We start from the raw sequence: 9898 nt of genomic DNA, 5'->3' as shown, positions 1-9898 counted from the left end.
CTAAATTGTATGCCAAAATAAATTTTGTTCTACATTTGGAGATGTTGTATATAAATTTTTGTTTGGTTGCAATAAATTTATTGTTTGATTCAGAGCAGATTTTGTTTTGTCAAATGTAGTGTAGTTATTCTTTTGTTTTATTGATATATTCATAGTGCAATCATTATTTTCCCGTTTTCAACTAATAATAAACTTTATGGAGTACGTATTTATTGTAGATTGATTATATCTTCAGTTTAATTGTTGGATTTTCTATGTTTCTCATGTAATTAAAACCATTATTGAGTTAGTGGTGAATGGTTTGTTTGTATGTATTGAATGTTGTATTTTTAAACAGATTGTGTTATTACTGTTGTATCATTGTGTTTATTTTTGTTTGACAAATTTTTAAAGTTTTGATCTTATGATAAAATATTGAGGTGTTTGTATACATGTATGAATTTATATGTATATTTTAAATGTTAAATTTTTTGCATTAATATTTCTGATATTTGTGTGAAAATCAAAGGGATAATTCTATTCCTAAATTGATATGTTAATTGTACTCTCCAAAATTGTATCTGCAGAAATTCTCTCTTGCCAATTGATAGGATTACAAATCAGAATTCTTTTGCAGTGAGTTGTAGTTCATTTATTGATGATTGACATAAATTTAAAAGGTCTATTCCGATGTAGATTTACATTGTGTGTATTTATAGGTTTTTTATTAAATTTTATTCCTATATAGATTTACATTGTTTGTTTAATGTGAGAAGTTATTCCAGACTCTTCATTTATATACAATTTTATGTATTTGCTCCTTTTTTCAGTATGTTATATTAAAGTTAAGGAATGTAAAAATATTAACATATACAGTTATAATTGAAGAATATACAGTATTTTAAATGTTGATATACTTCAGTTCTGAGATTGGCAATGATTAGTATTTACAGATGAACAGTTTTCGCATAATGTATTTTAATTATGCTTTATTTTGGTGCCGTATACATATATTTAATAAAGGGAGTATAAATTTAGAAGTTGATGTGTAATATTTTATTAGTTTTACACGTGTTGTTGATATGTGATTTTATGCATGTAATGTTTAATAAATGAAATTTAATTCAAAAGTTGGAGTATACACACGTGTTTTTTATTTGTTATTTTATGCATATATCTCGATTTATGTCGATATTTCTATCAGGAAAGAGGATGATTTCTTAAGCTTGAAACCCTATAATGTCAAAAAAGTTGTTACTGATGAGGATTTGATTCGCCAATATTCTGCAAATATTTTTCCAAATTTGGACATAGGGAATTGTTCGCAATCATTAGATGATCTTTTCTTAGAAGAGTGCGACAGGCTGTCTCCCATTGTAAATTTGGGTGATGATCAAGATTCTCTGCAGGTATTTTAGAGTAGTATTAATTAATTTTTTATAGTAATTAATGATTACTATTAGATTTTATTATTATTAATTAATTAATTAATTAATTTTGCATATTAGGTGTATGGTGAGAAGTTGTTTTGTCCTGGCTCGAGTGGTATAAAAACTGATGTGGAGATTCTTCCCGATGATGGTCGTGTGAGTCTTAATGGTTTGTGCAGAGTTCCTGGAGTGATGAATGAAGATTTTGTCATTGATGTTGATGCTGTAGTTGATGTTTGTCCATCCTTGGATCGCAAGAAGAGTGTTGTTTTGAAGAGTGAAGGTGATGTTACTCCGGGTCTCAAGAGAAAGCTGATTGAAGAGTTCAATGGATCTATTAAGTATTCCAAGAAGAAGCATAAGCTGGTACCGGTTAAGATTGAACCCAAGGATTGAAGGTGTTTTTGTTGATAATGTGATAGACTTACGGGGGTGGTTATTTTGTCGTTTGTCTTAGTATTAGTATATTAGTATTATGTTGGTTTGTATGATTGCTCATCTTTAATTTTCATTTTGTTCTTGATTCTGATTCTTTCGGACTCAAGAAAGATGAACAAATATGTATTTCTACGAATTTCTCCTGCTTTAATCATATAATATTGGCAGTTGAGGTTTAATTATCAGTGTTTCCTTTAATTGTTGTAATGTGTTTAATTATTTTATGTAAATATTTGCAGATGTTATTTGTTTTGATATTTGACTTATTATATTTCTATTTTTAATCTTTAATAGAATAACTTCAAAATTATAAATTGTAAGTTCACAGTGGGTTTTAACTTTTGGGTATTGTTTTATGTAATTAAAGAAATAGTTTTGCGTTTCTAAATCATCTATTGATTCGAACTTCAAGAAAATGATTTATTAATGTTTTGATACTTTAAATTACTGTCATAAGAATGAATCTGCAGTTATTAACATAAGGAAATTATGAAAAAAATTAAAAAGTCTCTTAAGTTTCGAAGAAAAGGTCCTCCAGAAGTTGTGATCTTATCAGGTGCTTGTGTTTTATTATTACTCATTTTAATTTTAAATATTACCATTAGTTTCGAAAATGTACACCCACTCTCATTGTTGTTGTCTTTTTGTTGGTATATTAATATTTTGTGAATTTTTGGTGTTTTCAGCTATATGTATATTGAGAAGATTGAATTCTTGTGATGATATGCATAATATTCAGTGTCATATTAAATAATTAAATATATGTTCATCTACTATATAAATTATGTGCTACATGTAAAACAGGTTTAGTGTCAACTAGAGATTGTGATATATTTATGCAACATGAATAAATATTGAAGTTCTACTCGCGATAATCATGACATTAATTAAAATATTTGTTGCAGATGAAATATATAAATTGTAAAGCAAACAATTCTTACCATCATTTTTGCATGTTTGGAAGGGTTGTACACTTTGTGGAAAGTTGGTCTCCATTTGCATAGTATTGCTATTGTTTCAGATGAAACTTTGGTTGTGCTATAATATTCAAAATAACAAATGTCAGGTTTTATATGTTGATAGGAAATTTCGAATTTATTTAAACAGATGATGTTAAACATGAATGAAGTAATATAGTAATAAATTTTTTTCTTAAATATTTAAATTCTTACCGTGTTATCTCTTCAGAGTCCTCATCTTCATCTTCATATACTGCCTTCATTTTATTTTTTTCTTGTGATTTTTGGTTTGACTTTTGTTCCCATTTGCTTGGTTGTGGTGTTAGAGTAATGAAGTCTTCAGGATTGTATGTTGCTCCATCTTCAATCCAGCCATAGCACGGGCGATTAGCTCTCGAAGTGTCAAGGTGTGTATAATTTGACATTGTATGTTGAACAAATATTATTTTGGTAGCAATATGAAGTATAAGTAGTATATTACTATTAAATAGTAGGAGTTCTTTTTATACGATGTGATTAGTTGTGAAATGACATGCGGTCAGTTTTTGCAATCATTGTAGACATTTTGTCTTTTCAATATCTTTTACGAGAGCTGGCAGTCTTTTTATTTAGTTTGATTGTTTTCAATATATATATTTAGAACTTAGTCATGAATTAGATTTGTGTAAAATTTAAATTTTGAGTTAAACTTTATTTGAACTTAAAGTTGGACTGAGATTACGTATTATTTAGTTGAGGTTCAAATTATAAAAAAAATGTATGTATAATTCAAGTTTTTCACCTATAATTTTATTTATGTACTATAAAGTAGAAAAACTGAAATTTGTTATTTAATTAGCTGATTTTAATCTTTGTGGGATAAGTCATATTTTGATCAAAGTTAACTATTTATTGGTTGTTTACCCTTAATTTAATACTAATGTAATTTTATTTTTGATTACAATATGCATACAATAAGATTTGCATTTATAATTTTAATTTAATGTTATTAGTAGTACTTCTGTCGTTTCAAGTAATTTAATTTGTACTACCAGAGGTGCATACAATATTTATTGGATTGAACGTGTCATCATTGAGTAGATAGAGGGTCAGGGTGATATTATTAGTGGTATACATAGGGTTCTATATTTATAGATGTAATAATTAACTGTTATTGCCTTTTGTAGGTTCAGTAATTATTCGTTGTTTTCAAGATAAAATTGTATGTTTTGTTACTAGGAGTAATATTAATTATAGAGATATATAGATATGCGTGTATACTGAATTGTATGAAGAAATATACGTTTTATGCTACCCTATATATAATTTACTGTGTTATATAGTACGATTATAGTGGACATTTAACATTGATTTTTAAATTTATATTAAATGTAAATTACTTATAATCCATCCGTGTAAAAATACTTTAACTAAATATTTGTTGTAAAATATTCTCCTTTATTGTATTTTGTCTTTGTTTGTTTTAATTTATTGATTTATTCTCTCTATTGATTTCAGGTGTGTTATTTAAAATTATTGGTAACTGTGTCTACTTTAAAAAGTATAGTTGTGCTCTTGCCGATCTATTTTCTCCTTTTCCTTTCTCTGTCAATAGTGAAAAACATTTCTTAGAAGATTTTCAGTTTCGACGCAAAGAAAAGCAAACAGAGGTAAAATTTTGCATTGTTTTGCTTGAGGAAGAAAATTTTGTATTCTTTACAAAAATTGGTAGTATTTCAATGTAATACCCGCATCATATTTTCTTTCCTTTCGTTTTGTTTTAGAACGAACTAAGAATGTGAAGTTCTCCGTCCATGAAGAGTTATTGGAACTCGAGCCCTTGTTATGAGATTTAATTCTTTTTAGTTGCAAGTAAAAGCTAAAGTAATCAAATGAACTAAACAATTGGACTTTGCACTGTAAAATATCACGAATTTGCGAATAGAAATTTCGAAAACAATTAACGAGCAGCTAACGTTCAAATGCTTCAATACATAGGACAAAATTAGCTAATGAACAACAAAAATATATATATATATATATATACGTTACATGGAGCAAGTCCTCAAATAAAGGAGACAAGAAAAGGAAAGGATAAAATGTGCATTAATCGAATAGAATCGGTCTCTCCTCCCGGGCCGATAGTCGCGGCCCGTTTTTCCGGTCAGCTGTGGGCCGAGGTATCAACTGTTCCAGATAGCCAGCAGCTTGGCAACCAAGCTTGTCTCGACCTGCAAGGTAGAAGTCAGTTCTTGTCTACTAAGGAACAAAAGAAAACAAAGAAAAAAAAAAGGGGGACTCTTACCTTAGGGATGGAGACAACCTTCTTTAGTTATAGAGGACCCAAAGAATCACCATAAGAGGAAAGTCAGCCCTGCAACACCCTTGGCACAACAGCCACCTGCTCTCTGCACAATCAAACGATTCAAATTGCTAGCCAAGTACTAGGTACCCATGTAATGCCAAATTGCAGCCAAGAAGGAGGGGCAATGGGATCATTAAAGTGGGATTTTCTGCAGCATAACAACAAGTGATACAACAGCCCCATTTAATTCCCCATAGTACACCACAATTTGCCTATAAAATTTCCTCCACAACACATTCAACTTCCTTTCACACACACTTCAAAATCTCAGCATAAACCGAGAGTAGAGGGTGGAACAAGTGGAGAAAAGCATCAAAGACAGCCTCTCCTTCGATTTTCCAGAGGTAATACACCTCCATCTTCCTTCCCCAATAGCTTTACATATCATCATATAGAGGCACCACAACTTAGGAAGCACAATCAAAATAACACAAGCACACTCTCTGCCCTTGTTTAGAACATCATGCTAGCTCAAGGATGTAGAATTTGCTAGAGAAATCTCATAGCAGTAGTAGCCTTGAAGAGCTTTAACTCATAAATGGAACAAGAGCACAATAGGCTGCCCTCATGCTAAATTTCAGTAGCAAACTATAACCGTTTCAAAATCAACACTTTAGCCCAAAAATCAAGCTCATTCCAGTGAGTTACACCCCAAAATCAAAGTTTTAATCGCACATAGCTACTGCCTCAGTTTAATCAAAAGGGCTAAGGAATGAAAGGGGTAATAGAACTTAGCTTTTAGAGAGATTGTCCGGCGATGGTGCGACGGGAGGCGGAGAGTTTCTCCGTGACGCCGACGGAAGGCGGCGGCACGAGTCGCCGGTGGCGCCGGCAGCAGAGCGTCGGCGGTTGACTTCGCGTCGGTGACAGTCGGCGTAAGAGAAGGGCGATGCCTCCTCCCTGTCGGCGGCTCCGCTAGTCAAGAATGAAGCGGTGGCGGAGCTGGTCTTCAAGGCGGGTCAAGCCGCGGCTACCACAGCCGGAGACGTCGGCGACGGCGCTAAATCGCCAAGAAATTGGAGCAGAGACGACGGTGGAGTGCTCCGCCGCCTCCTTCTTCAAAGCTAGGGTTTTGAAATTGGGGATTTTGTTCTAAGATGAGTTTGAGACCGAGGGTTTGTGAGGGAGAGGCATCAGAATCTCCGGCGACGCAAGGGAAGCGCCGACCGGAGCTCCTAGCGACGGGCGACGAGGAGGCGCCGCCTCCTTCTTCCGCTTAGGGTTTCGGTCGAGAGAGTGAAGAAATGAGAGAGAGATGTCGATGGGTTATGGTTAAAGATTGGGCCTCCCCTACTTCTCTCATCTTTTCCTTGTTTTGGGCCTCTCTAGTAATAGATTGGGCCACCAATTAATTAAAGTATGGACTAAGAATTTATTTAAATCATGGGCCTTTATATGTTATGGATTAATTAATAGTCTGCTAATTATTTCCACGAAGATAAGTCTAATTTTTCCGGACCTTAGCTTAAGTGCTCGGATGATTAATTTTAAGAAATTATAATACGCTAACGATGAATAGACCTCGAGCCTAATTTTTAGTACTTAAATAAATGGCTTAGGAGGTAGCACCCTCTAGTAAAGCGAATAAATTTCTCAAATTTAATTAAATCTGCTGATTTAATTAATAATCAAGAATTCTAGAACTCTTCTAGAAATTTTAAAGGAAGAATAAAATGATCATCGCACTTAGGATGCATTCATGTCTAAGCTTAAGGGATATCTCAAAAATCTAATTAAGTATCTTTTATTTCCTAAAGGGACGTCTTCGAACGTCATCTAAGACCGAGTTAAGGAAATTCCGGAAGGAGCGTTAGCTTTTGAGGTGGGCATTCTTTCAAAACGTGATTTCAGTATGAAAATGTGATTCTTTGCTCAAGTATATTGTCATGCCATGTTTTGTTTTATGATTACCTATCTGCTTGGCTATGCCAATTCAAGTTAAATCGAATTCGGGTTCCAGTAGGGCCGCAAACCCTACTCGGACTAGTGTACACATGAGGGGACCGTGAGCTAACAAAAGGGGTTGGCCGGTCCAGTGACCGTCGTGGAATGTGGCCACATTCCCGGTTCACACAAGGTTCAGATATGGTATATCTATGTTACGTGATTGCGCAATCAAATCTTTACTAAAGGAAAAGTATTTTAGTGACTCGGGTCTTTTAAGTAAAACCCCATGATCACTCAACTGTGGCATTGACAATTAAATATAGAACTATTTTTGGCAATGTGCCCACTGAGTATACCAAATACTCAGCCCTGCATGTTATTTTCGAATGTGCAGGTTGAACGTGGACGAGCAGGCGAAGGTGTTGGGACAAGCATATTAAATAAGTAGTTCGGTAGCCCAAAGTAGCATGTCTTCATACGTGCTATTTTGTCTTGGACTCTTCCGCTGCAAGACCTAGAATTATGTACTAGCAAGCTTTGAACTTAGTCTTGTTACTCTGATCACGTTTCGACTATGTACCCATATGCCTTTGATACTGTTGATTTAAGTGATTTCATCCTTTCTATGTTGTCCCTTGATTATTGAGAATTGTTTAGTCGCGAAATAGCTACGCTCACTAGCACTAGGGAGTTGTGGTCGTGACATTCAAAGTGATTTTTTATAATAAATTTTATACGAAAAAACCCTTAAATATTTGAAGTACTCAAACTTTTAATGGATATTGTAGTAGTACTATTTTAAGTTTGTAATTGTTTGTATAATAAAGTCTGATTTTTTTGTAGTATAAAATGTCAACTTCTGATGGGGAATCTTTTTCAAGCCCTACCTTTGATGAGCAGCCAAAGATCTGCGTTCGTGTGAACAGGAATTTCAATTTAAATACATTAGTAAGATCTTAAAATTAGGATTCCATTATCTGATTATAATGCCATTTATCAAAATATTGTTTATTGAAATAATTATTTGATATTATTTTTTTTATTTTAATAGGTACTGCCTCCTAATTTTCTAAGAAGTGATTCGTGTTTAATACCTAGAGAGTGTAAAATAATGATGTTTTCCACTCAATTTCAATGGAAAGTTGAAGTTTATTTTCGTCACAGATGTTATTATTTGTTATATGGATGGAAGAATTTTATTACTGAGAATAACGTTGTAGTGGATGACACAATAACTTTGGAGTACAAAGGTGGTGGGTTGTTCATGGCTGATATCTACGCGAGTTATGGCTTGATCAAACCTGCACCAAGATTACCAAGTAATTATTTTAACTACATATAAGTTGATTTCAATTTAAATATGTATAATGTTTAATTATATTTAATAATTGAATCTTATTGTTGTAATTTTAGGTATTTTACAAAGTTCAGCATTCCTTCAAAGCAGTTTGCATGGACCTTCTTTTAGTGTAGTCATACAAGAAGAAAAACGTTATGAATTGGTAATTTTTGATGTTGTATGATACTTTTTATTACTATAATATATTACTCTTTATTAGTAATAATATTATTTATGAGTAAGGTATGTTTCTAATAGTTTATTAATAATATATTTCGTTTTATATATTTGTTTATCAAAAATATGTTTTTTATCAAACTAAACCTTTTAGATTAACATATTTTGATTGTTTTAATTATTTTATGTATGATTAAAAATTTTAATTTAAATATGATATCGATATTTTTTTTTCAAATGTAGGAACTACCATTTTCATTTTGGAGACAACATCTACCTGAAAGGGAATTTCATCAAGTTGTTCTTACGTGTGAATGGCGATATTTTTATATGAAAGTAGCACAATGTGATGATGATTTGATAATTTTGCATAGTGGTTGGAGAATTTTCTATGATGAAAATGGTTTGGAAATTGGGAGCATAGTTACTTATATGCTCTTACCAGATCCATACATCACTTTCAAGGTTACTATTGAATCATGATATTTCAAACTTTGATGATGTACATTATTTTCATTGTTTGTGTAATTTTTGTTTGTTATAATTATAAGATGTTTGTGTTTAATAGTATGAGTGTTTAACTAATTATTAATTATTTCGTATGATTATATGTTTAGCTCTATGGTTTTGAGATGTTGTAGATGTTGGATTATCATTGTGGTCTAAGATGGAAGTTTTGGCGTTGTAGCTCATATAGTATGTTTATATGTATAAAAAGTTATAACAGATTCGGTGATACTACATTGATGTTAGTCATTTATACTCTAATATTTATCGTAGTGATTGAATCCATGATATATTGTATTCTTTTATGTGTGTATGTATGAGATATATTTTGGATTTTAGAGTTTCAATGTAAAAGAAGAATTGTCAATTGGTGGTAGTGTAATTATGAATTTAAAAAGTTTTTGTCATTAAGATTTGTCGATTCGTTTTAGATTTTGTTATGTTTTCAATGTAGTTCAGTTGTTTTGTTTTGTGTATGTTGTATATATTTGTATGCATTGTATGTTATTTATATTTATATTTACATTTAATTTATATATTTTGAATAATTGGATGAATAGTAGTAGTAGTATTAAGTGTATACTTTACTTACAACAATTTTGAAGTAATTTCGACGAATTTAATATTATACTAGCTATCATATTTTAATTTTAACAAGATATTTATGTTTAACCATATGAAAATAGTAACTAATACAAGAAAGTAATATCATATATAATAGTCAAATAAGGTATGTTGTATAGTAGTGTATTGATAGTAATAAATATAAAAGCATAAATCTACTTTATTAGTTAAAACTTAATAACGAGGGATGGTGCATAAATATTGGTTAAATAAG

General features: G+C 31.6%; 1 long non-coding RNA gene across 1 annotated transcript; it reads right to left on the bottom strand.

The window, feature by feature from the left end:
• Positions 1-4798: 4798 nt before the first annotated feature.
• On the bottom strand, positions 4799-6391 carry LOC125224145 (uncharacterized). The gene is made up of 2 exons (XR_007176829.2): positions 5091-6391; positions 4799-5016 (listed from the first exon to the last, which is right to left on the bottom strand). It is a non-coding gene; the product is annotated as an uncharacterized LOC125224145 (long non-coding RNA).
• Positions 6392-9898: the final 3507 nt, after the last annotated feature.

Source organism: Salvia hispanica, chromosome 1 (genome assembly GCF_029641045.1).
Source record: "Salvia hispanica isolate PSC_SH4W2 chromosome 1, Shi_PSC_v1, whole genome shotgun sequence".
Classification (NCBI taxonomy): domain Eukaryota; kingdom Viridiplantae; phylum Streptophyta; class Magnoliopsida; order Lamiales; family Lamiaceae; genus Salvia; species Salvia hispanica.
This window is presented reverse-complemented; position numbering and strand designations above follow the sequence as displayed.